Source organism: Phlebotomus papatasi, chromosome 2 (assembly GCF_024763615.1).
Source record: "Phlebotomus papatasi isolate M1 chromosome 2, Ppap_2.1, whole genome shotgun sequence".
In the NCBI taxonomy this organism is placed as follows: domain Eukaryota; kingdom Metazoa; phylum Arthropoda; class Insecta; order Diptera; family Psychodidae; genus Phlebotomus; species Phlebotomus papatasi.
The window spans coordinates 80975768-81003638 of NC_077223.1; the positions used below are offsets into that span (position 1 = coordinate 80975768).

General features: G+C 34.3%; 1 protein-coding gene across 1 annotated transcript in view; it reads right to left on the minus strand.

Moving 5' to 3' along the window:
- The window catches only part of LOC129804609 (serine/threonine-protein phosphatase 4 regulatory subunit 1-like), a 184879-nt gene that overhangs the window by 150651 nt on the left and 6357 nt on the right, over positions 1–27871 (minus strand). The gene's annotated exons all lie outside the window — the stretch shown is intronic.

Genomic DNA, 27871 nt, shown 5'->3' on the forward strand with positions numbered 1-27871 from the left:
GTTTTAAAGTAGTAATAGTTACAATTTCCTCTCATTATCTCTTTCTCTGCCTTAAATTGCATATAAAATGATTAAAGATATCCTTTTGCAGTGATATCACGAAGATTTTGATTGTTTTCATTCATTTTCACCCAGAACCTAAATCAAAACAACTAAATGTCAACGAAATATTCAGATTCAAAAATGGACTTTTTTGTGAGCATTTATGTGAATGGAGAATTACAAATATCTGAAATTTTTCTCAATGGAAATGGCCCATAATGGTTCTGGCACACCTTTTCGATCAGGAAAATTTCATAAAGTCAAAATTCATATACCTGTCTTTCTTAGAAGTTTAGTCGGTCCTACTCTTTTGCACTCTTCTTCTTCTTTTCAACATCATATCAAATTAAATTTAGTTCAGTCTAATTTTGAGAGTGAAAGAGCGAGACAGACTTATGCAAATTGTTTGAAAGAGAAAGGGACACGAATTTTGATTTCATGAAATTATACTGATCTATAAAAGGTGTGCCGAAGGCTTAAGAAATAAAATTTACAAATTGAAACTTATTTACAATATGCACTACAAGTCTTCAAGAGTCAGCTCTTATAAAACTAAATTGAGTTTCACTCCTCAAACTTCCAAGATCCTGATTATTAATTACAGTATTATTTATTTTGGGATTTAGTTTTCTGAAAATGGTGTAATTAAAAATACATTAAATTCAAGAAAAACTTTGAAAAAAGTCTAGCAATCAAGCTCGAACTTTCTCGTTGAAGCGTCACCCGATAAAATTAGTTCAAAAATGGGTAAAAAAAAAAAGTTGAAGAGTGAAATGCTTGTGTAAAAGAAGGTTCATGAAACCCCCTTAAACATCTGTCCCATGAAACATCATCACACAACATACAAACACATTGAGGCATTTTTCCCAACAAAAACACTTTTCGATCGGAATAACACAACAGCGAGCAACAGAGACGAGCAGATGTTCCTCTTTTTTTTGGAGGGAAAAACCCTCTCATGAGATCGTATATATGTGTAAATTGGGAAGTTTCTCTGTGGACAAGCAACGCCATGTAAAAGAATAGTGCTCTCAACCCTCATTTTTCTCTAAAGCATCATCATCATCCCAGATGAAAATCATGAAAAATCCACTCTCTCACATATTGGAACAATCAACCACTATCCTAATTTCAAAACACCCAAAAGAAATTAGACAGATAGCCATCATTTTCCAGAGGGGTGAATTTATATAACTAATGGTTTACCAAAGTGCTAGAATTTATTTTAGAATTTAAGTTCAGCATTGCCAATTGGTGTGATATTTTCCCAACTTAAAAAAAACAACTCTTGAAGAAAATTGTGCATTCCTTTAAGGTTTTAGCCTATGAAATATGTTTAATATATAATTCTGCTAGAAAACTACTAGAATTTATTTCAAATCACTTATTATAAAAGTAATTTATCTGAGGTTTGCTCTCATTTCGGGAAAAAAATGTACATTTTACAAGTTCCATCTGCCTTTTCAACAATTTTTCAAACCTCAAGCAAACATCCGGAGTAGAGCCCTGCGCACGGAAAGGTCTTGCTGCGTGCGCGTAGATGGGGAGGGTAATTTGCGCGCGTAAGCGCGCAAAAAATTTTTTCAACTTTTGCGCGCAAAATTCAGTTTTTGCGCGCAAGAATTTTTTTTGCGCGCAAGATTTTTTTTACGCGCAAGCTGTTTTTTTAATGAAAATATTGTTTTTTCTAGAGATTGAAAAAGATAATACCAGGCAATGAAAATCTAGTTCCCGGTTCACTGAAAAACGTATGTAATTTCTTTGCCTGTTAGACATTCTTCACACAATAGATGTGACATATTAACAATATAATAAATAATATAAAAAACTTTTGAATTTTGATTTTTGTTTCATACTTAAATCAAAAATATTAGCCCAGGTCTTTACATTTCATTCAATAAGAAAAAAGTTTGATCAAAATTTTAAACACCATGAAAAAATATATAAAATTCCAGGTTTAATATAAAACTTTTAAAGTACTTTTGTTTGGTAAGAATTAGAGACAATTTATTACTAGTGAAATAGTAATAACAACAATTAATAACTTAAGCAGGTATATAAAACACAAATATGTTGACTCTATTGAAGTCGTACTAAACTTGAATGTTTTAAAAATCAGTCTCATTTTAATTAATTACAATATAAGGTAATTGTTGAAACAATAAATTTCAGTTATATTCTTTATACTAAAATTCTCATAATGATTTAATTTCTTCTAAAGATTAAAATTGGCGTTATTTTTTATTTGTTTTTTACAGTTAAAATTTTATACTTACTTACCAAAATTTAATAAAATATTCATCGTTCTGTCTTATGTGCTGGACATTCCTACGGCTTAAGCCGAGAGACAACTTAACGTAATTATAATCAAAATATTGATTAGACTACATTCCCACCAGTTTCCCACTAAGTCGTCTCTCGGCATAAGCTGGATTTCTATCTGACATTACCCTGTAGTTATTACTATTCATTTCATGGTATCCCTTTCTTTTATAATAATACAGCGATGTTAATTTCATACTCCCCCTGTTCCAAAAAAAAAATCGTAAGTTTGAGAAATATTCCTGTCCCAAAAATGTCGTACGTTTGGAAAAGAATCACTATGAAGAAACGGTGTAAACTAAAATCTTTTTTATTTTTTATTTTTTCGAAAACTCTCAATAAATTTTATTAAAGTATGATTTTTTAATAAGTTGTTTAAAAAATTTAAACGAATCTAAGAAAATTTTCTTTATATTGTGGTAATAACATATTAATCAACTTTTTTCAAAATATATTACAATGATTATATTAGGTGAGATTCTTAACAATCTCACCTATTATTTTGTTTTTGTTTTTTTTTGTTTCCCCCCTTACCAAGGTCTTAGGCCTTTAGGCCTATTTTGACCAGTATCCTGTCTTGAAAATTCTTTAAAAACCAAAAACATCCACAAAAATATATACCAAAATCATCAATCTATAAAATTAAAATATCTCACAAATACTGAGGAAAAACAATAAATATTTAAGACGGGAACCTTACACATTAATGGTCGTACTGCTATTATTTTGTAATACAAGAGGAATTGTTAAGAAACAGGCTATAATAATTATCACAACGATAATGTTTTGATTTTCAATTATATTCTAAACTATGTATAAAATTCATTTAAAAAATTGTTGCTATTTTCATACATAAAATTCGTCTATTTTAAGGATTTTATTTTTATTAATTTTGTAGATATGAAGTAAAATTTAGGAAATACGTGAATTTGTTGAACGAAAAACTTTCTGAATTCTCTGAGAAAATAAAATGGTCAGTGAAAAGTTCAATAAAAAACAAGAAGTGGTTAACAAAAAATTGAAAATAGTAAAAATATTGTTCAGCAAAAATTAAAAATGAACAGTAAAAAATAAAATATGGTCAGAAAAAATAAAAAATGGACAATAAAAAATAAAAAGTTGACAGTAAAAAATTAAAAATGAGCAGTAATTTTCTTAATTTTCAAGTGAAATTTCGCATATCTTGAGCCTAAAGAAGACTTTAATAGGGTGTAAAGCATGACGCCTCTATCTCTGATAGTTTCCAAGAGTTTGCGGAATCTTTGTTTTTTATTCCATTTTGTTTTTTTTTTTTAGAATTTGTCTTTGGAATCTGTTTTCGGTAATCTTTGTTTTTTGGAAACTTTGTCTTTGGAAATATTGTCTTTCATACATTTTACACACTAGTATATTTTATTGAATAAAATAATTAAATTACAACGGTTTTTGAAGTTTTTTTTTCGTCCTTTGGGGCAAAGTGAAATTTTCTGTTTTGGGAAGTTTTTAGTTTTGTCCTTTGCGGCAAAGGAAAATGCGTTTTGGGAAGTTATCAGTATCGTCCGTTGGGTCAAAGGTAAGTATTCTGAGAAAAAAAGAAATTTTTGGGAAGTTATAAAATATACTTGTGCAAAATGTATGACAGACAAAATTTTCGATACTTGTACAAAATAAAATGTATGAAAGACAAGATTTCCAAAGACAAAGTTTCCAAAAAACACAAAATATACCGAATGCAAAGATTTCAAAGACAAACTCTGATGTGTAAAAAACAAAATAGAAAAAACAAAGATTCCTGATCTCGTTTCCGCGATAATCAACTTCAAAGCTTTTCAGACATTTTTGATCGTTTCTGATTCAATTACCCCATTTTCAATTGAAATTTGGAATATCTCAAGTCTAAACAAGGTTCTAAACGAATGCAAAGTTTGAGGCCTCGATCTCTCATAGTTTCCGAGATAATCGACTTTAAAAATTTTTAGTCGCTTTAATGTATTTTTGAATGTGAAATTTCGCACACCTTGAGCCTAAAAGAGGCTCTAATAGGGTGTAAAGTATGAGGCCTCTATCTCTCATAGTTTCCGAGAAAATCGACTTTAAAGATTTTCAGACACTTTTATGCATTTCTCATCCAATTTTCCTCATTAATAACGATAATAACTAACGTACAGTTTAAGAATTATTAAACGAGATTTTGCGTTATTCATGTATAAAATATCGTCCGTGTTTTCCACAATACAATTTCCAAAGAAGGAGTCGGTTTGCGGAATCTTTGTTTTTTCTATTTTGTTTTTTACATTTTTGTTTTTCGCAGTTTGTCTTTGGAATCTTTGTCTTTGGTAATCTTTGTTTTTTTTGGAAACTTTGTCTTTGGAAATCTTGTTTTTCATATCGCACATTGAATATTACAATGGCGGATGTCAGATTTCAGCATTTTTCAGGAGACGGCCTCAAAAACTAAATTTCATAATATTTTCTTATTTTCATTTACAAATTTTAAAGATTGTTTGTATATGATTCCACTGGATAGAGCACATATGTGGAACTCGAAATATTGGACTTTTATTACCCAAAAATATAGTTATTTAAAAAATTAAAAAATGATCCGTCACTTTTACACTTATGCGGCAAAATTGCCAAAATTATACGTCACTGTAATACTAACAAAACCCGGCCAAGGATTTTAAGATACGCCTCTTGTTTAGTAATTTAAATTTTAATAGAATTATTTTTTATTGGATTTCAACAATATTTCTTTTGTTGTTCGACCATAAATTAATTTTAAAAATCATAGACCCATTGAAATTGAAGATAAATAATGAAAAGTTGTGTATTTTATTTATATTTCTTTTTATTTGTCCATGAATCCATTTCATTTATTCAGATCTCTTTGTACTCCATATACAATTGACATTTTTTATATAAAAAATGTCAAGTTTCGAATATTTACTTTTACAATATAGTCAAGATTTTGATAAAATGTGTGGTGTTTTTTTGGAATAAGATTTCCCTCACACAAAGAAATAAGATCACGTTTCTTTGTGTCTTTTAGAGGCAGTGGTCCATTGCAAACCTTTTCCATCTTGCAATTTCTTTCTAAAAAACAATCCACTGCACTGCACGAGAGAACTATGTAGGTTGTTGTCACTGTTTATTCCTCGAAATGTCAAAAATGAATGCCGTTTAGTGATACAGTGGCGTAGGATTCATGGTCAGTGTAATAGTGGCGTATGATTCCTCAGATAACGCCATTGTAACACTAAAAACACTCAGAGAAATAATTATACGCCACTTTTATACTATTTTTGTTCTGCAAGCTTGACAAATACTCAAAATTATGAAAAATATTTCTAACAAATACGAAGGTCAAGGAGATGAACTCCCTCCGGATGCGTCAGGGGGTGCAATCCTTTCAGGACAGGAAAACACAAAATTCTTTGCCAAAGCTTTCGACGCTTCAACGCGTCTTCCTCAGTGGTCAAATCTGTGATTTGTCTCTGAAATTTTGTCCGCACTGTCTGTCTACTACTCCAAATGAGGATTTACAGGGAAAATTGGGAATTCGTCGCGGGTACTCCTTATTGGACATTGATATCAATGTCCAATAAGGAGTACCCGCGACGAATTCCCAATTTTCCCTGTAAATCCTCATTTGGAGTAGTAGACAGACAGTGCGGACAAAATTTCAGAGACAAATCACAGATTTGACCACTGAGGAAGACGCGTTGAAGCGTCGAAAGCTTTGGCAAAGAATTTTGTGTTTTCCTGTCCTGAAAGGATTGCACCCCCTGACGCATCCGGAGGGAGTTCATCTCCTTGACCTTCGTATATGAATTGCCGTCAGTAATCTACCGAAAATTCAACGGTTACCGGAGAAAACCATTTCTAACAAAGTTGTTGAGATTATTAAATATAATGAATATTTGATAAATTTCCTATCAGAAAACAGCAATATCTCAAAATTGACAAAAACCAAGATCCGCCGTTGTAATATTCAATGTGCGATATATTTTCCAGAATTATCGGAAATTTTGTCTGTCATATATTTTGCTCAAGTATATTTTATAACTTTCCAAAAATTTCCATTTTCTCAGAAAATTTCCCTTTGCCCCAAAGGACGAAATTAAAAACTTCGCAAAACACAAAGAATTTCCCTTTACCCCGACAGACGATACTGATAATTTCCCAAAACAGTAAATTTCCCGTTGCCCTGAAGTACAAAACTAAAATCTTAAAAAAAAACAATGTGATTTCATTATTTAATTTAATAAAATATGCTTGTTTATAATATATGAAAGACAAGATTTCCAAAAAACAAAAAATTACCCAAGACAAAGATTTAAAAGAGAAACTGGGAAATAAAAAAGTGTAAAAAACAAAAAGGAAAAAAACGAAGATTCCGCAAACCAGTTTTTTTTTAGTACCGTTTCTATTCACTTAAATTGTGGTATGAATAAGGTTGGGACCTCACCCAACCATTATTTTATAAAAATCGTCACGGAATTTTTATTATCCTCCTGAGGAAAATCTAAGGTTTTCCAAGAATTGCTTGTGGTAGGTTTATGAACCTAATAAGCAAGACATTTTTTGCTGTAGTAGAAAATAGCTTTGATTTGTGTGTAAATCATGAAAGGATTGCAAATCTTAGACTTCATTCCTTAATATGGTCACTTTCCACTATTTGCGTCCAATTTTAGTCATAGCATTACTCAAATTTGAATTATAGTAATATATTTGTAATTTCACGTATTAAAACTCTGAATATAACATGAAAATAACAAAAGTGATTCCAAATGATAGACTTTTTCCTCAAGAAAAAAGAATGTAAAAAATATAAATAATGATAAAAGTTAAATCCTGCGCGCATGAAAACTTTTGCTGCTGCGCGCATTCTGCGCGCACAAAAAAAATTGTGCTGCTGCGGCGTGAAAAATCAGCTTGCGCGCTGCGCGCATTACATGCGCGCAGCCGTACGCAGGGCTCTAATCCGGAGTACGTTTGTACACCACTCAAAAATGGAGGGAAAAATTGTGCGAGTGAAACGAAGGTATACACACTAGACTAGATTATTTCATCTCCCTCCCTTTCACCAACACACACCACACAAAGAACCCAATGATGACGGTGAAAATGCTTTGTACAAATGTTTTTAGAGTCTATTCTAAATAGTTGTATATAGAAAAAAAAGCGAGGAATAAAGTGTGAGAGTATGAAGAGAAAGAAAAAAAGAGGGAGACATCCGGTATAATATTCAAACCATCTAACACACAATCAAAATAGATATAGTTACAAACACCATCATCAAAAATTCTAATATACTAAGAATACAAGAAAACCTGAATTTTCAATTTAAATTTGAGATTTTGTCGATCCTTCTCTCACTACCAGTTCTTCCCAAAACATAAAAAAAAATAAAAAAAAAAATAAAATGCTCATATCTCTCATACCCCCCTTCTTCTCTTCTACTCTTCCCTATACTTATATATATATTCAACGTGTTTTCTTCATAAAATTTCTGGTGTTACTCTCAGTGAGATCCTTTTGTAATGTCCCCAGAGGGCAATTCAAGACCAATTGTTTCTTTCACAGGAGAGATGTACTTCGAAGAAAAGGTATAAGGAACGAAAAAAAACATATAGAACAAGAACAAAAGAATTACATTGAATTTCTTCACAAAATTGCCCTCAAGTGTTTTTCACATCATTTCCCTCCCTTCTCCAACAGGACATAAACTATGTATGTATAACGTATGCCATATTGAAGCAATTCAAAAAGTAGTTTTTATCCATCTTCATTGTCCTCCCTCACATTTGGTTTAAGTTCAAAATTTGTAATGCTTTGCATCGACCCAGTTGACCCAAGTTTGAATCGTGTTACAATGTAAATAAATTGTTTACCATACTGTATCATTTTGTGTAATGGCTTTCACATATCCCTCTAGCGGTAAAAAATGGAAAACCCTATGAAAGCAACATTTTCCATCAGTCAAGAACATGATTTGACCAAGATTGCTAATATTAAACGTACCTACCCAAAAAACAGATGGCCGGACCTTTAGGGCAGAATCACATTGACAGTAAAATGCTCACCGTCACCGTCAAAGCCCTCACCGTATTTCGTTGATTTACGCATTTTCATTGTAATTTTTACGCAAATTCTCAATTACCGTGTTACATTATCTCATACTCAGTGGCACTAGATCAAAATAATATAAGAAAATTGAAGAAATAAAACGAAAATGCGATAAACGATGAGCAAAAAAACTGTACGAAAAACTGTAGCAAAAAAATCCTACAGTTTTTTTTTGCTTACCGTTTATCGCATTTTCGCTTTATTTATTCAATTTTCTTATACTATTTTCACCTAGTGCCACCGAGTATGAGACAAGGTAATATCGTAATGGAAAATTTGCGTAAGAATTGCAATGAAAATGCGTAAATCAACGAAATACGGTGAGGGCTTTGACGGTGATGGTGAGCATTTTACTGTCAATGTGATTCTGCTCTTAGAATCAAAAATTTTAAGTGTTATGACAAAAATTTAGATTTAAAAGGTTGAACCCTATATCCGTGTGTTATTTTACTTATTATGCCCTAGACACACTTACGACTTAAGCCATGAGACGATTTAATGTAATTATAATCAAAATAATGATTAGACTGCATTCCCATCAGTTTCGCACTAAGCTAGCTCTCGGCTTAAGTCGTAAGTGTGTCTAGGACATAAGGGTAACAGTACAAGGAATAACGAGAAAACGTGTGAAGTGTCAACCGCTTCTTTAGGGATTGTTTTAATGTTACTACGTCATAGTTCAATATATTTATAGTCTATATCTGGGGTGAAGTGATAACTCTTTTGACTCGATACTATCGAATCTCTAGTATCGTTAAATCCAAATGATGAGATGAAATGAGTGTCGGCTCTTCTCGCATTGTCGACTCGTTATTGTGACACTTTGGGACAGTGCAACATAACCTGACTAGTTGCTTATTTTGATTTGCAAACAAAGTTTTTCCAATGATTTTAGTGATTTTAATTAAAAAATATGACCCCAGAGAAACGTTTTTAAGAAAATTGTGATATGAGGGACTACAACTTTCATTTTGGACGACGACTACTAAATTCATGTTAGCCTCTGGTGTTTTACAGTTCACAAAGAGGAATTTCACCACAAGGAATCCATGAAAAAACTCCTAATCTACTTTCTGGACAGTGTCAAACAATGCAAGTTCAATCACTTAGTAGCTGCTTCCACTCGTAAGCATTTCCCGGTCCGTGTAGTGTAAAGATATTTTTGTAATTGAATATAATTAATAGAATAAAATATTTCGCATCCGATTTGGCCAATATTATTTCCATGTTACACCGTCTTTTACGATGGGCACAGAATAAATACTATTTATATTTTATATTATCATTAACAACATTTAATAAAGATAAATTAAAAGAGTGTAAAAAAGATTTTTACTGCCGAAAAAAACCTTAAACTTTCAATAAATTTCACAAATCGACAGCTTCAGAGCTGTCGATAAATTAGTGGCGATAATTATCGACACTAGCGACAAAAAATGCAAGTTATCATCTCGATCGCCCATAATCGACACTCGACACTAGCGATGGGACAATTAAGACAGTTATCATTTCACCCCTGAATAGGTCATCATTCTCCTCAGGATATTATCTGAGAGGTATTCTCAGTTGTGTATTGTACTTTGATAAGATATATCTAGGATACGTACCAGAGATGCAAACCGCCGTGGATTCAAGCCGCCGCCGAGCCGAGCCGAGCCATTTTTACGCGCCGCCGCCGCCGAAAAATATAATATTACGAACGCGAACCCAGCCGCCGCCGCCGACTGTTTCCAATTTTCGAGCCGCCGCCGCCGACTTGGTTCTATTTTTCAAACCGCCGCCGCTGACTGGTTCGACTATTCGAGCCGCCGCCACTAACACTTCAAATGAAATTGCATGCGAGAAGCCGCTGTCACCACGGCTTCTTCAAAGTCGATCCGCCGTCGCCACGGCTTCTTTAAAATCGAACCATCATCGTCCCAAGCCATCACTGGAAGGTCTCGAACCGTGCGGAGCCCGGCCCTTATAAGACTTTGCATTTTAAGCTAATTGGGGCACGACAAATTCAATGGTGATAGTCACTAATTTCGGAATTCATGGGGTCACCCGTTACAGGGGGGTATTCGGGTATTGCGGGGGTGGTAAATCTTTATTTTGGCTCTAGAAGCCAGATGGTTGGAAATATCGACTTGGGGTCTTCGGGTGACCCCCCTATAAGATGACCTTAGGAATCTAAATATGACCTTCATTTTCCCCCCACCCCTCCCCTTCTCTTAAAAAAACATGTTTTTTGGGATATCTCGAAAACTACTCGTCCGATAGTTTTCATTGTCAAATATGTTGTAGATGCTATCCGGACGGATATTTCGCCCATACATACCAATGACCTTGAAACATTCCTTCATGACATTTCTCAAGGTCAAATGTTTTTAAAGCTTAAAAAATTACTTTTTCCGACAAATTTTATCAAAGTAATATTTTTGAATTACACTAATCGTTTATTCAATGATTATAAACCAATGTAAGCCACTTTAATGTCATAGACAGGTTTTTGACATTTATATATACTACAAATCCAAATGTGATTTTAAAAACACGTTGTGTTTACCAACTTCTAATATTGGGTGTTGACTGATTTCCTGAAGTAAGACATTATGGCAATGAAATTTTCAAGAAATTTATGAAATTTTATGAAATTTCATGAAATTTATGAGAATTTACTGGATAATGTTTTACCGAGTACTGATTAATAATTTTAAATTTATAACAAGGATTATCATTTGTAAATGAAATGAAATGGGACATATTAGGAGTAAACCAACTTCCATTACGACAATAATATATTGAATTTCAAGTATATAAAGATCTATATGCAACCATGAACAAAAAATATGCTACTTTCTGGAAGACTTAATTTGAAAAATTATATATTTTAAAGTCATACTAGACATCTTTAGAACAAATATGCAAATCAATCACAAAACGGTAAAAAGTATACCTTACAAAAGTGCAATTCAAGTACACAGTAAAAAAAATTACCACTATTATAGTGTGTAATCTTTCACACCACTATTATAGTGTTAAATTTGGAAAAAATGTTTAATTAAAAATTGTTTAATTTAAAGTTGTTGAATTTCAAGTTGTTGAATTTGGAGTTGGTGAATTTAAAAATTGTTGAATTTTTGTGTGTAAACTCAAAAATTGTTGAATTCTACATATATGTTGAATTTTTGCTTTTTTAGACATATGGAATGTTTTTTGCTGTCTCAGGATCCCCCCTAATGTGAGATGCTTACATCTGATGCTCGAATCTTTACGATATATTTATTATACTTATAAATATTTGATGTTCTATATGACCTTTGCCCATCGAAATGCATCTCGACTGAAGTATAAGTCTTAAATGGAAATTCAACAATTTTTACATAACTTTTGTTTAAAAATTCAACAACTTTTGTTTAAATATTCAACAACTTTGGTTGAAATACACACGGCTTCACACTATAATAGTGTGAAAAATTATACTATAATAGTGTTAATTTTTGATCATGTGACAAAAAAACCATAAAGTTGTGTATTTTTTCACACTATAACAGTGGTAATTTTTAGAATTTTTCAACACTTTTACTGCACAAAAAACATTGTTGAAAATTTTTTTACCACTATTATAGTAGTAAAATGTCAAAAATTACCACTATAATGGTGTCAAATTTTCAACATTTTCGAATTAAACAATATTGTTGAAAATTTGGAACTATAATAGTGGTAATTTTCAATCACGTGACAAAAAATTACCAAAATGTTGTGTATTTTTTAAACATTTTTAATTTAAACAACTAAAATCGTCGATTTTGCACTATTATATTAGTAAAATTTTACACATTTTTTTACTGTGTATAAAACGATAAAAAATGTGCTACAAACATTTAGCCGAAGTACAAAATGGTAAAAAAACGCTTCAAATACGCACAGATTGAAACATAAAACGGTAAATGCGCTTAAAATCCCGCACAGCTGAATCACAAAATGGTCAATGTGCCTAAAATCACGCACAGTTCAATCATAAAAAGGGTCAAGGCGCTCAAAATCACGCACAGATCAATCACAAAGCGTTGAAAGAGCTTAAAATCACGCACAGCTCAACCATAAAACGGATAACGCGCTCAAGATCACGCACAGCACAATCATAAAACGGTGAAAGCGCTCAAAATCACGCACAACACAATCATAAAACGGTGGAGGCGTTTAAAATCACGCACAAATCAATCATAAAACGATTAAAGAGCTTAAAATCACGCACAGCTCAATCATAAAACGGTGGAAGCGCTCAAAATCACGCATAGATCAAACATAAAACGGTGGAAGCGCATAAAATCACGCACAACTCAATAATAAAACGGTGAAGGCGCTCAAAATCACGCACACCACAATCACAAAACGGTAAATGCGCTTAGAATCACGCACAGATCAATCATAAAACGGTTAACGCGCTCAAGATCACGCACAGATCAATCATAAAAAGGTGAAAGTGTTTAAAACCACGCACAGCTCAATTACAAAATGGTCAATGTGCCTAAAATCACGCACAGCTTAATCATAAAACAGTAAATGCGCTCTAAATCATGCACAGATCAATCGTAAAACAGTAAATGCGCTCAAAATCACGCACAGCTCAATCACAAAACAGTGAATGCGTTTAAAATCACGAACAGCTGAATCATAAAACTGTGGAAGTGCTCAAAATCACGCACAGATTAAACAGAAAACGGTGGAAGCGCATAAAATTACGCACAGCTCAATAATAAGACGGTTAATGCGCTCAAAATCACGCACAGCTGAATCATAAAACGGTTAATGCGCTCAAAATCTTGCACACCTCAATCACAAAACGGTAAATGCGCTCCAGATCACGCACAGATCAATCACAAAACGACGAAAGCGATTAAAATCACGCACAGATCAATTGCAAAACGGTTAATGCGCTTTAAATCACGCACAGCTCAATCACAAAAAAGGTGAAAGCGCTCACAATCACGCACAGATCAATGGTAGAACAGTAAATGCGCTCAAATTCACGCACAGATCAATGACAAAATTGTTAAAGCGTTCGAAATCACGCACAACCGAATCATAAAACGGTGGAAGCGCTTAAAATCACGCACAGTTCAATCATAAAACGGTGCAAGCGCTCAAAATCACGCACAGCTCAACCATAAAACGATGAAAGCGCTCAAAATCACGCACAGATCAAACATAAAACGGTGGAAGCGCATAAAATCACGCACCGCTCAATCATAAAGCGGTTAATGCGCTCAAAATCGCGCACACCTCAATCACAAAACGGTAAATGCGCTCCAGATCACGCACAGATCAATCATAAAACGGTGAAAGCGATTAAAATCACGCACAGATCAATTGTAAAACGGTTAATGCGCTTTAAATCATGCGCAGCTCAATCATAGAACGGTTAACGCGCTCAACATCACGCACAGCTCAATCATAAAACGGTAAAAGCGCTTAAAATCAGGAACAAATCAATCGTAAAACGGTCAATGCGCTCAAAATCACGCACCGATCAATCATAAAACGGCGAAAGCGCTTAAATCATGTACAGCACAATCATAAAACGGTTTAGATTGCGCTTAAAATCACGCAAAAATCAATCATAAAATGGTTAATGCGCTCGAAGTCACGCATATGTCAATCATAAAAAGATTAAGATTCCACTGTTTTGTGCGCAATCCTATGCGTTTTATGATTGATCTGTGTGTGACTTCAAGCGCATTAATTGTTTTAAAAACACGTACACCTCAATCATAAAACGGTGTAAGAGCTTAAAATCACGCACAGCCCAATCCTAAACGGTGGAAGCGCTCAACATGACGCACAGCTCAATCATAAAACGGTGGAAGCGCTTAAAATCAAGCACAGATCAATCATAAAACGGAGGAAGCGCTTAAAATCACACAAAGCTCAATCATAAAACAGTGGAAGTGCTCAAAATCACGCACAGCTCAATCAAAAAACGGTGAAAGACCTAACAACCCACACAGATCAATCATAAAACGGAGCAAGCGCTCAAGATCACGCACAAATCAATCATAAAATGGTTAATGCGCTGAAAATCACAGTTCAATTATAAAGCGGCCAATGCGTTCAAAATCGCGCACAGCTCAATCACGAAGATGTGAAATAGCTTATAATTCTGCACAGCTCAATCATGAAACGGTCACTGCGTTTAAAGTCACGCACAGCTCAATCATAAAACAGTGAAAGCGCTCAAAATCACGCACGGACGAATCATAAAACGGTCAATGCGCTTAAAATCACGCACAGATCAATCATAAAACGGTGAAATCTCTTAAAATCCCGCACAGATCAATCATAACATGGTTAATGTGCCTAGAATCACGCACTGCTCAAATATAAAACGGTTAACGCGCTCAAAATCACGCACATCTCAATCACAAAACGGTGAAATCGCTTAAAATCACGCATAGATCAATCGTAAAACGATAAATGCGCTTCAAATCACGCACTGCTCAATCATAAAACGGCGAAAGAGCTTAAAATCACGCACAGATCAATCATAAAACGGTGAAAGCGCATAAAATCACACATAGGTAAATCACAAAACGGTGAATGCGCTCAAAATCACGCACAGCTGAATCATAAAATGGTGAAAGCGCTCAAAATCACGCACACCTCAGTCACAAAGCGGTGAAAGCGCTTAAAATCACGCATAGATCAATCGTAAAACGGTTAATGCGCTTAACATCACGCACAGCTCAATCATAAAACGGTGAAAGCGCTTGAAATCATGCACAGCTCAATCATAAAATGGCTAGTGTGCCTAAAATCACGCACAGATCAATTATAAAACGGTAGAAGCTCTCAAAATCACGCACAGCTCAATCATAAAACGGTGGAGGCGCTTAAAATCACGCACAACTCAATCATAAATTGGTAAAAGCGCTTAATATCATGCACAGCTCAATCGTAAAATTGTTATTGTGCCTAAAATCACACACAGATCAATCATAAAACGGTGAAAGCGCTAAAAATCATGCACAACTCAATCATAAAATGGTGGAGGCACTTAAAATCACGCATAACTCAATCATAAAACAATGAAAGAGCTTAAAATCACGCACTGATCAATCGTAAAACGGTTAATGCGCTCAAAATCACGCGCTTGTCAATCACAAAACGGAAAATGCGCTTAAAATCACGCACAGATGAATCATAAAACGGTGAATGCGTTTAAAATCACGCACCGCTCAATCATGAAACTGTAAATGCATTTAAAATCACGCACAGATCAAACATAAATCGCTTAAGTTTGCGCTTAATCTTACGCACAGATCAATCATAAAACGGCAGATCACGCACAGCCTAATCACAAAACAGTAAAAGCGCATAAAATCACGCACAGCTCAATCATAAAACAATTAATGCGCTTGAAGTCACACACTGATCAATCATAAAACGCATAGGATTGCGCACAAAACAGTGGAATCTTAATCTTTTTATGATTGAGCTGTGCGTGATTTTGAGCGCATTGGCCGCTTTATAATTGAACTGTGATTTTCAGCGCATTAAACATTTTATGATTGATCTGTGCGTGATTTTGAGCGCATTCACCGTTTTACGATTGATCTGTGCGTGATTTTGAGCGCTTACACCGTTTTATGATTGATCGGTGCGTGATTTTGAGCGCTTTAGCTGTTTTATGATTGATCTGCCCGCGATTTTAAGCTCTTTCACCGTTTTATGATTGGGCTGTGCGTGATATTGAGCGCGTTAACCGTTTTATGATTGATCTGTGTGGGTTGTTAGGTCTTTCACCGTTTTTTGATTGAGCTGTGCGTGATTTTGAGCGCTTCCACCGTTTTATGATTGAGCTTTATGTGATTTTAAGCGCTTCCTCCGTTTTATGATTGGTTTTATGATTGATCTGTGCTTGATTTTAAGCGCTTTCACCGTTTTATGATTGAGTTGTGCGTGTTTTAAGCGCTTTTTTCCGTTTTATTATGCAGCTGTGCGGGATTTTAAGCGCTTTCATCGTTTTATAACTCAGCTGTGCGTGTTTCTATTCGCTTTCTCCGTTTTATGATTGAGCTCTGGTGTAATTTTAAGCACTTTTACCGTTTTATGACTGAATTGTGCGTGATTTTGAGCGCGTTAACCGTTTTATGATTGATCTGTGCGTGATCTTGAGCGCTTACTCCGTTTTATGATTGATCTGTGCGTGATTTTGAGTGCATTCACCGCTTTACGATTGATCTGTGCGTGATTTTGAGCGCTTACACCGTTTTATGATTGATCGGTGCGTGATTTTAGGCACATTAACCATTTTATGATTGATCTGTTCGAGATTTTAAACGCTTTCATCGTTTTATGATTGATCTAGGCGTGATCATGAGCGCGTTAACCGTTTTATGATTGATCTGTGTGGGTTGTTAGGTCTTTCACCGTTTTTTGATTGAGCTGTGCGTGATTTTGAGCGCTTCCACCGTTTTATGATTGAGCTTTATGTGATTTTAAGCGCTTCCTCCGTTTTATGATTGGTTTTATGATTGATCTGTGCTTGATTTTAAGCGCTTTCACCGTTTTATGATTGAGTTGTGCGTGTTTTAAGCGCTTTTTTTCCGTTTTATTATGCAGCTGTGCGGGATTTTAAGCGCTTTCATCGTTTTATAACTCAGCTGTGCGTGTTTCTATTCGCTTTCTCCGTTTTATGATTGAGCTCTGGTGTAATTTTAAGCACTTTTACCGTTTTATGACTGAATTGTGCGTGATTTTGAGCGCGTTAACCGTTTTATGATTGATCTGTGCGTGATCTTGAGCGCTTACTCCGTTTTTTGATTGAGCTGTGCGTGATTTTGAGCGCTTCCACCGTTTTATGATTGAGCTGTGCGTCATTTTGAGCGCTTCCACCGTTTAGGATTGAGCTGTGCGTGATTTTAAGCTCTTACACCGTTTTATGATTGAGGTGTACGTGTTTTTAAGCGGTTTTCTCCGTTTTATGATTGAGATGTGCGTGATATTAAGCGCTTTCACCGTTTTATGATTGAGCTTTGCGTGAGTTTAAGCTCTTCTCTGCGTTTTATGATTGATTTGTGCGTGATTTTGAGCGCTTTACCCGATTTATGATTGAGCTGTGCGTCATGTTAAGCGCCTTCACCGTTTTATGATTGAGCTGTGCGTGATTTTGAGCGCATTTTCCGTTTTATGATTGATTTGTGAGTGATTTTAAGCGTTTTTACCGTTTTGTTATTGTGCTGTGCGTTTTTTAAGCGTTTTCACCCTTTAATTATGGATTTATACGTGATATTAAGCGCTTCCACCGTTTTACGATTGAGCTGTGTATGATTTTAAGCTCTTTCACCGTTTTATGATTGATTTGTGCGTGATTTTAAGCGCTTTCACGTTTTTTGATTGAGGTGTGCGTGATTTTAAGCTCTTACGCCGTTTTATGATTGATTTGTGCGTGATTTTAAGCGCTTTCACCGTTTTTTGATTGAGCTGTGCGTGATTTTAAGCTCTTACACCGTTCTATGATTGAGGTGTGCGTGTTTTTAGCGCTTTTCTCCGTTTTATGCAGCTGTGCGTGATTTTAGGCGCTTTCAGCGTTATATGATTGAGCTGTGCGTGATTTTAAGCGCTTTCACCGTTTTATGATTCAGCTGTGCGTGATTTTAAGCGCTTTCACCGTTTTAGGATTGAGTTGTGCGTGTTTTTAAGCTCTTTCACCGTTTTGTGATTGAGTTGTGCGTGTTTTTAAGCGCTTTTCTCCGTTTTATTATTCAGCTGTGCGTGATTTTAAGCGCTTTCACCGTTTTATGATTCAGCTATGTGTGTTTTTATTCGCTTTCTCCGTTTTGGCATTGTGCTGTGCGTGATTTTAAGCGCATTAACTGTTTTATGATTGATTTGTGCTTGATTTTAAGCGCTTTTCTCCGTTTTATTATTCAGCTGTGCGTGATTTTAAGCTCTTCCACCGTTTTATGATTGGGCTGTGCGTGATATTGAGCGCGTTAACCGTTTTATGATTGATCTGTGGGGGTTTTAGGTCTTTCACCGTTTTTTGATTGAGCTGTGCGTGATTTTGAGCGCCTTCACCGTTTTATGATTGAGCTGTGCGTCACTTTGAGCGCTTCCGCCGTTTTAGGATTGAGCTGTGCGTGATTTTGAGCACTTACACCGTTTTATGATTCATCTGTGCGTGATTTTATGCGTTTTCACCGTTTGATGACTGAGGTGTGCGTGATTTTAAGCGCGTGATCCATTTTATGATTGAGCTCTGCGTTATTTTGAGCGCTTCCACCGTTTCAGGATTGAGCTGTGCGTGATTTTGGGTGCATTAACCGTTTTATGAGTGATTTGTGCGTGATTTTAAGCGCTTTTACCGTTTTGTTATTGTGCTGTGTTCATTTTTGTATTTTCCCCTCACCCAGCCATCTTTCCATTCCTAATCATGTTTTCTGGTTTATTTCGAAAAGAGCTTCTAGATATTTTTTTTTCTTTTTGGAATAAATTGTAGAAGTTATCAAGGTGGATATTTCTCTCATAGACACCTGATGATCGAAAAACATTTTAATATCAAAGGTCAGAAAATAAATCACTATTAATTATTATTAATTAAAAATTGCTACCAAAAAGTGGCAACTTTTTAAGCACGTTTACATACAATTTGGAATACAATTGAGTTTTGATACATTATTGCCCTAATAAATTTAGCATTGTTTTATATTTTGAAAAATATTGATCGATGGACAATACAACAATATACACTAAATTTTCATAAATTTCGTAAAATTCCTAAAATTCCTAAAATTTCATAAATTTCATAAATTTCATAAATTTCTTGAAAATTTCTTTACCATAATGTCTTACTTCAAGAAAACAGTCAACGACCAATATTAGAAGTTGGTAAACACAACGTGTTTTTAAAACCACATTTGGATTTGTAGTACAGTAGACTCTTCGATATCCAGCACTTCGATATCCGGGTGACAGCTGCCAAACACTGGCGGTTGATATATTCAAAATTATTTTCACTAAACATGAAGTTTGTCCAGAGTGAATTAAAGTATTATTAACATTGTATCGAAGTTTTTAATACAAAATTGTGATAAAAAATGAAACATAAGCACACAATGAAGAAAATTCTCTTTTTCTCTGTCAGACAGAAAATAAATTCACACTGCACAAAATAGAAAAACCGTTGATCATTCAAAAAACCTAAATGTCATTTTGTCCCCCAGTCAGCCGGATATCGAAGAGTCTACTGTATATATAAATGTCAAAAACGTATTTATGGCATTAAAGTGGCTTACATTGGTTTATAATCATTGAATAAACGATTAGTGTAATTCAAAAATATTACTTTGATAAAATTTGTCGGAAAAAGTAATTTTTTAAGCTTTAAAAACATTTGACCTTGAGAAATGTCATGAAGGAATGCTTCAAGGTCATTGGTATGTATGGGCGAAATATCCGTCCGGATAGCATCTACAACATATTTGACAATGAAAACTATCGGACGAGTAGTTTTCGAGATATCCCAAAAAACATGTTTTTTTAAGAGAAGGGGAGGGGTGGGGGGAAAATGAAGGTCATATTTAGATTCCTAAGGTCATCTTATAGGGGGGTCACCTGAAGACCCCAAGTCGATATTTCCAACCATCTGGCTTCTAGAGCCAAAATAAAGATTTACCACCCCCGCAATACCCCCCTGTAACGGGTGACCCCATGAATTCCGAAATTAGTGACTATCACCATTGAATTTGTCGTGCCCCAATTAGCTTAAAATGCAAAGTCTTATAAGGGCCGGGCTCCGCACGGTTCGAGACCTTCCCTATACTATCAATAAATAGTTTCATAAACATTGATTAATTTTCTGCCTAATCAACTATTTTGATCAATATATGGTAGAACAGATTAGATTACCAACTATTTTTGCAACGCTTTACCATCTCAAGAGAAAATAATTTCTTGGGTGGTTTGCTTGAGCATTTTTCACAAGATTTGCGCCCTGCAGTAGCAAATTTAAATTGTTAAATTTAATTTGGTGCAGCAGCAGTAAAAATTTTTCTCTACCGTTGATCAGTTCAAATTTTGAGCTACCGCCGCTGACAGAGTCGAATAGATGAGCCGCCGCCGCCATCGGCTCAGGAAAAATGGAAAACACCGAGCCGCCGCCGCTATCGTCTCTGAAAAAATGGCAAATACCGAGCCGCCGTCCCCGACAGACTCGGAAAACCGAGCCGCCGCCGCCACCGGCTTGGAAAAAATGACAGATATCAAGCCGCCGCCGTCACGGCTTTTCCGAAATCGAGACGCCGCCGCCGTCACTACCGACGGTTTGCATCTCTGATACGTACCATTTCGATTAAATTAAAATATTCAAATATAGTATTTTTCATACTAAATTCTTTTTCAAATACTCTCTTACAAAAATATTCCTCTTTAAAAGAAATTTATGTATAAAATTTTTCACATTGTTAGTGTATTGATAATTTCATCAGGCACTTCCAAAAGGTCTTCGTATATGGAATTATTTCAAGAAAACAACAAATTTGACGTTTTGAAATCTTGAAATAAACTTAGCTTTTGTATTGGATTTCATGATTCCGAGTCAGTTGACCGATTTTACATCTCGATTTTGATTGTGTAATCTCAGAATACCTTTAAATTTTTTTGATCTTGTTCTCAAAATTGAAACCACTAGGAGACATAAAAATATTTTTTGGTTGGCCCATATTATTAAGAAATTCCAACATAAAGTGATAAGAGTTCGATTCACTAAATGCAAATTCTTGCTGCATCACTTTTTTTAAATTTCGTTGCTATGAAAATACTTCAACTTTCGAAAAAATTAACCATCAAGCATATACTTCGGGAGAAAAAAAATATAAATAATTAATAAAATAAAAATTGCTGATAAGAGATGGAACCACGTTACAGACGTCATCCTGATAGGAATGCAACTAAAGGCATAGAGGAGGCGACTATCTGGAGAGTCTCCCTTGAGGCATAGTACCATATTGTCTGTATGACCCAAGAAAAATTCTAGATTTAGTCTGGATTAGATTTTGAGGAAGAAGACTAAACCGTCGTATCAAGATTTTCTTTCCAGAAACAATTTCCTGATTAAGAGAAATGGAGGAATACGAAGTGAAGAAATTTGTTAGAAAATGATCCTCCTGCCAGTAAAATTTACTCATTTAATGATAAGGTGCGTTTAGTTTCAGTAGCTAACTTGGCTATGTTAGGGAAAGTACTCTTCCTTCGAACGTTCATGCCTTCGAATAATGTGAATTTCTTTTATCTTCTTTATATGAGACTTACTCATAATTATCACGTAATATTACAAACTAATTAATATTTAATAGAAATGTGTAAATCTCTTAGGAAAAATTTAAAAAAAAATCACATTATTCGAAGGCATGAACGTTCGAAGGGAGAGTACTTTCCCCTACGAAGTTATTGAGGCCATTTACACCGCCGCATTGGATTGAGATTGAATTGTCCCAAAATCGGTTTTTGGGACAATTCAGTCAAAATCTAATACGACAGTCTAAATGACCTCGATGAAATCGTTTAGATTGCGACCTTAGATTAAGACTTAATTATTCGAAATCCGATTTTGGAACAGTTCAATACGAATCTAATGCGGCGGTGTAAATAACCTCATTGTCGTCTCTGGAATTTAGTTGTACGTGTGTCCAACACATTAAGTTTGAAACGTTTTTACTTTGTAAGCGAAAGTGATTTTTCAAAATCTGATAAGTTGATCTCAGTTACAATTCTAGATCAAAATTTTCCTGAAAATCTCAATTGTTAAGATGTAAGAGAAGTGAAGCCTTATGTGAAAGTCTTAGATCTAAAGACAATTTAACTATTTTTGACTAGGTCAAAAGTCAGAAGAATGATTTAGTAATACTTATAGACCCAATGATTACCAGAGAAATATCAGACTATAATTCCATCATTTTTCCACTAAGTCGCCTCTTAGGTTATACTTAAGTCTCTACAGACCCTTAGGGCCTTGACAGACTTGAGGATTAGCCGAGAGACGACTTAGCGTAATTATATTCGAAATAATGGCTAAACCGTATTTCTATGATTTTCCACTAAGTCACCTCTCGGCTTAAATCGTAAGTGTGTCTAGGGCATTACGTATCTAGTAGGCACGATACGAAACTCCCGTATAAAGTGATAAAAGTTCGATTCCTCCTTAATACATTAACTTTCTCCAATCTTTAACATAAGCAAAAAAAATCGACCCCTTCATCCTTCTCACCAAATTACAATGCATTATTCAATAAAGATCACTGACTTTGATCTATATGCAATCGATACATGGACAGTTGGGTAACTTCTTGTTCGCAAGGAGGACTATTATGGGGTAATAAAAACGAGGCCGACCAAGCAGAGGGAGCCAAGTGTTTTTGATCGGCACAAGCCAAACATCGCGCATTCGCCATACCAACTGCTCCTTGGTTTCCTCTTGCTTCTTCCACTTCTTCGACAGGTGTTTTCCCTCCTGATACTCGCGCTACCTCTATATTCTTCCTCAGACCCCAACAATAATGATGATCATCGCGATGCAGATGATGAAAATGTGATGGCACATGCGACAAGAACCTCCCCCTCTCTCCAATTTAAAAAAAAAACCTTCTGCAATCGTCATACATATGACGCATCTTTCTTGCCACCCCCAAATTTATATTGTCCAATCCATCTAAAGTTTATTTCTTGCATTTTAACCTCCTCCCTGCTGCCCTGTATCCCATCTCCTATCCTTCTCAATTCTACAAATCCATCTCTCCGACATTCACCGACAGTCTCCACACTATTTCAGCCACATTCGCGACTATTATTAAGGCACGATTGGGCCTAAAATTAAACCAGACACAACCATCAAGGAGGAAATCTAAAACGCGCAACGCACCCAATAGATATAGAAGAGAGGAGTCCAAAAAGAACGTCTAGACATTTTAGCCTCAAACACTGTATTACTCTATAGTCTGCAGACACCCAAAGGAGTATCATATATACCCATATACACCAATACATCAGAAACCATGCACGTTTAAAAGGAAAATTGTATTATATACGAGAAAATTTGTGAATTTTCCTCTCAACCACAAATACCCTTCTTGGTATTTTTCCCGTCCAGTTACCGTTAACCCATCGACGCGGCTTATCCTTTTTCTACGACCCCGATCAGGAGTTCAATTAGGTGTGTCTGATATTCCTTTCTCTATCTCTCTCTCACTCTGATTTCCCTTTTGAACAAACCCCCCAATTGGTAATTGAATTGGAAAATCTCCGGAAAATCTCGAAATTGAGCTTGAATGGATACAGAAGGTTTTAAAAAGATCTTGAGACAGAACCATTTGAAAGCTTATTTAAAAAATCTTACTGATTTTTATCCTGTTTTTTTTTTTTGAGTTCATTTAGTAAATCTCTGGTAAGGAGATTAGACTTTTTGGGTTTTCTCTCAATATCATTTAACTTGGACTTTATAAAGTTTAAGAATAATTAATAAACAAGGTACAATAAACTGAAATATTTTTATTTTTGGAAAATTAGCGGGCGTCAGTTAATAAATATTAGGTTAATAAAAAATCGGTTAATAAATATTAGAGATTAAGTTCGGGTCCATTTGGATATAGTAAGACCGGCTTCAGACCAGGGGTTTAGCCCAGTTCCCGAAGGTCTTAAAAATCTAAATGAGAAGCAATTTTATTGATTTTTCAAAATCTAATGAATCATTTGCTCTTATAATCCAATCCTAAACAACAATTTTCTAAAATATCGTGCCCGATTAGGAATTAGGGGAGTTAAGCCAGCTGGCCTAAAGAATATTTCTTTTTTATCTTAGTCAAATACTTGTGAGAAAAATAATAGTGTATATATTAAAAAATATTATTTACGTTATATTGATAGAAGACATTCCTTTTATCTTAACGGTCAAAAAGACTTATATCAAGATTTGCAGAATAAGAATTAACATTCAAAATTTTAAGGATTAACCTCGCAATTTGTTAAATCTTTAATTTGACCTTATTAATTCACCTTAAATTGACTTATTCTTCTCTTATAAATGAAATTTCTTAAGCAAAAACGTATCAAACTTCATAATAATTTCATTAATTTTAAAGATGTTCGCGAAGACCTTTTAGAGATTCTTAAATTTTTCAAAATTATTAGAAGAGCTCGTAATATAATAGGAGATCTTTAATTTTGACATTCCTCAACTCAAATTTTTAAGCTTTCTTGTTTTATTTTTTTATTTAATGGGTAAGTTCATTAATACTAATATAAATATCTAAGCTTTCATTTTTTTAAAGGCTTACACTTGATCCTCCACAACGTGGAACTAACTTCATTATAAATTTGGGCTTAATTGGAAATTTCGGACTTCTTTAATTTTAAAGTATCTCGTAAGGACATTTTAAATTTCTATGGCTCTGGTACAATATTAAGATTACAAAAATTTCATTAAATCAAAATTCACATCTTTTTCTTTCTCAAACGTTTACCATACGTCTATCTCACGTCGTGTAAAAGAGATAGACATTTGCAAAACACTTGAAAAAGAAAGGGATATGAATTTTGATTTCATGAAATTTTCCCTATCTAAAAGGTGTGCCGGAGGAATTAAGTTCTGGCCATTTTTAAAAGTTTATTAGATAAGAGAAATAGATTTTGAGAAACAAAAAAATACAATGAAAATGTTAAATATTTTGTATTATTAAGGGGTTACGTGGGTTGAAAAAACTTTAAAAAAACTGCATACCTTTCTCAATTTTTTACTGCTCGAACTTCACGGAGAGAGCAGTATATAATCCCTCGATTTTGAGTTATATATATTTCAACTCCTTACCCCCAAGGGGTCGTATTTTGTTACAATTTTGAAAATCTGAAGTTTTGAGTTTTTTTGGCGTCACACTGTCCGTCTGTCCGTCCGGCTGTCGCTAGCTCTAGAGGACAAACGGTTAGAGATAGCGACTTGGGACTTAAAGGGACCCCCCCATAAGTCGGCCCAAGGATCGTTAACTTGCCCCTCATTTTCCCCTCGGCCCTTTCCTTCCCCTTCTAAACGATGTTATTTTGGGATTGCTCGAAAACACGTCGTGCGATTTTTCCATTTTTGGATATGTTTTAGAGATTTCCCAGGCGGACATTTCGTCCTTATGGTCTCTACACACTAGAAGCAATTTTTGTCAAAAACTGCCTTTTCTTAAAAAAAATTCTGACGTTTCTACCTAAAAGGATAAGGGAAATTTTCTATATAAAACAATCTTTCACACTTGGGTATTTTATGTTCCACAGCTACAAATGACACAATATCAAATGCTTATTTACAAGTTAGAAGTTACTAAATAAAGTTTGAAAATTTCAATGTGCTACCACTGCAAAAAAAATGATTTCTTTCATTGTTTTTCAAATTTAAAAATATAAAATCTAAAATAAGACAAAGTTTTTCAATGCAATTTCAAACAATCTAATAAAGTGTATTCCAAGTCTCTTTTTTATTAAAATGTACTTCTTTTAAGTTGAAATTCTTCAATGATTGGTCATGTGTAACAAGAATTTGACTTGTTATCAGCAAACACCTTAGGCAAATAACAAGAACATGAAACATTCCAGATTTACCGGTAAATTCTGTTATCTTGAGAAACATTCAATAGCAAATCGATATATGTATTTTTTTTTCATGGAAAAATTTTCTGGGAAGATGAGAGAAATGGGTTAAGTCTGTGACTTTTTGTTGCCTCAAAATACACAATTAATTCGCAAAATCTAATTATAGTCTCCACACATACTCACATTTTGCGAGCGTCTGGTCAATTTTCGTCTCACAAGGAAGAAAATGTAGTTTTTTCAGTGGAAAAAAAAAAATGAAAACGTGAATGTCTCTCAAACAGAATAAAAGAAAAAAAAACAAGATTATTTTCCTTTTCTATATAGAATGCCTTGTGAACCAATTTTCAATCAAAGGTACTTCCTCTATTTTCCCCTTCCTTTCTAGGAACTTCACCTGGCTTGAATTGCCTGAGGTCAGGATTGTCATTGAGATGGAGAAAAATACGTAAAGGACAAAAAAAGAACTATCGAAATGGAGAAGAGGAAAACAAAAACGTACAGAATAGTACAACTGAATAAGAATGACAGTTAATTTTCTTTCCAACTTAGCATATATATAGAGAAAGGAAAAATCACAAGGGAAACGGAGAGAAGATCATGAGACAAAGTCAGGAAAAATAATCCACAACAGTACAGGATTCACTGGCACATCAACAAAGGATTTCCCTTTTGAACCTTTCACTCAGTTTGGTTCTTTTTTTCACTTTTCCGACGTTTTCCTTAGCTTTTTTTCACATTATTTTGCGAATGGAAAATATGAGAGGTGTAAGCCAATTAGAATTTCATCGACCATAGGATTTTGATTGTGAATTTAGATGTTTATATCTCGGGCACACCTTTTAGATCAGGAAAATTTCATAAAGTCAAAATTCACATCCCTTTCTTTCTTAAAAGTTTAGCATATGTCTATCCTACTCTTTCGCGCTCTTCTACTTATTTTAAACATCACACCAAATTAAATTTAGTTCAGTCCAATTTTGAGACCGAAGAGTATGATAGACTTATGTAAATTTTTTGAGAAAGAAAGTTACGCGAATTTTGATTTCATGAAATTTTATCGATCTAAAAGGTGTTCCGCAGGCATTAATTTTGTAAATTAAATTTTACATCCTTAATTCTAAATAAGCAGAAAACCAGATTTGGATAATAATCTTAACTTGGATAATAAGAGAAATTACAGATAAATATAAAGGACCACAGGGAGTGTTTGAATTTAGATAAAATTGGATAAAAATCCTGATCTTGACATTAGAAAATTTGGATAACTTCAAAACATTTTGTACAATACATATTTTTGTCATCACTCTTAAATAAGTAACAGTTCTAGATCTGGATAATGATCTAGATCTAGATAATACTATAAGATTTAGATAAATCTGAAACACTTCATTGGATAGGGAAACTTCACTTCACTTTGTTTTAAACTTAAATAAGTTGACAATCTTGATCTAGATAATATTTAAAAATCCAGATCAATAAAAGCATACTACAAAAAGATCGCACCGAATACTTAACTTTGTAATTTAAATTATGTATCCTTAAATCTAAATTCATGGATAATCTAATTCAGGATAATAAACATAATATGGATAATAATTAAAAAAAAAAAAACAAATCAATATAAGAGACCTCGTAGAATGATTAATTCTGTGAATCAATTTTTGCATCTTTAAATAAGTAGAAAATTTAGATCAGGATAATAGAGATAATCTGGATAATATTAGGTAATGTCGATAACTATTGATGGTAACTCAAAATTCTTCAGAGAATTCTTTAGTAAATTCTCAGCCGC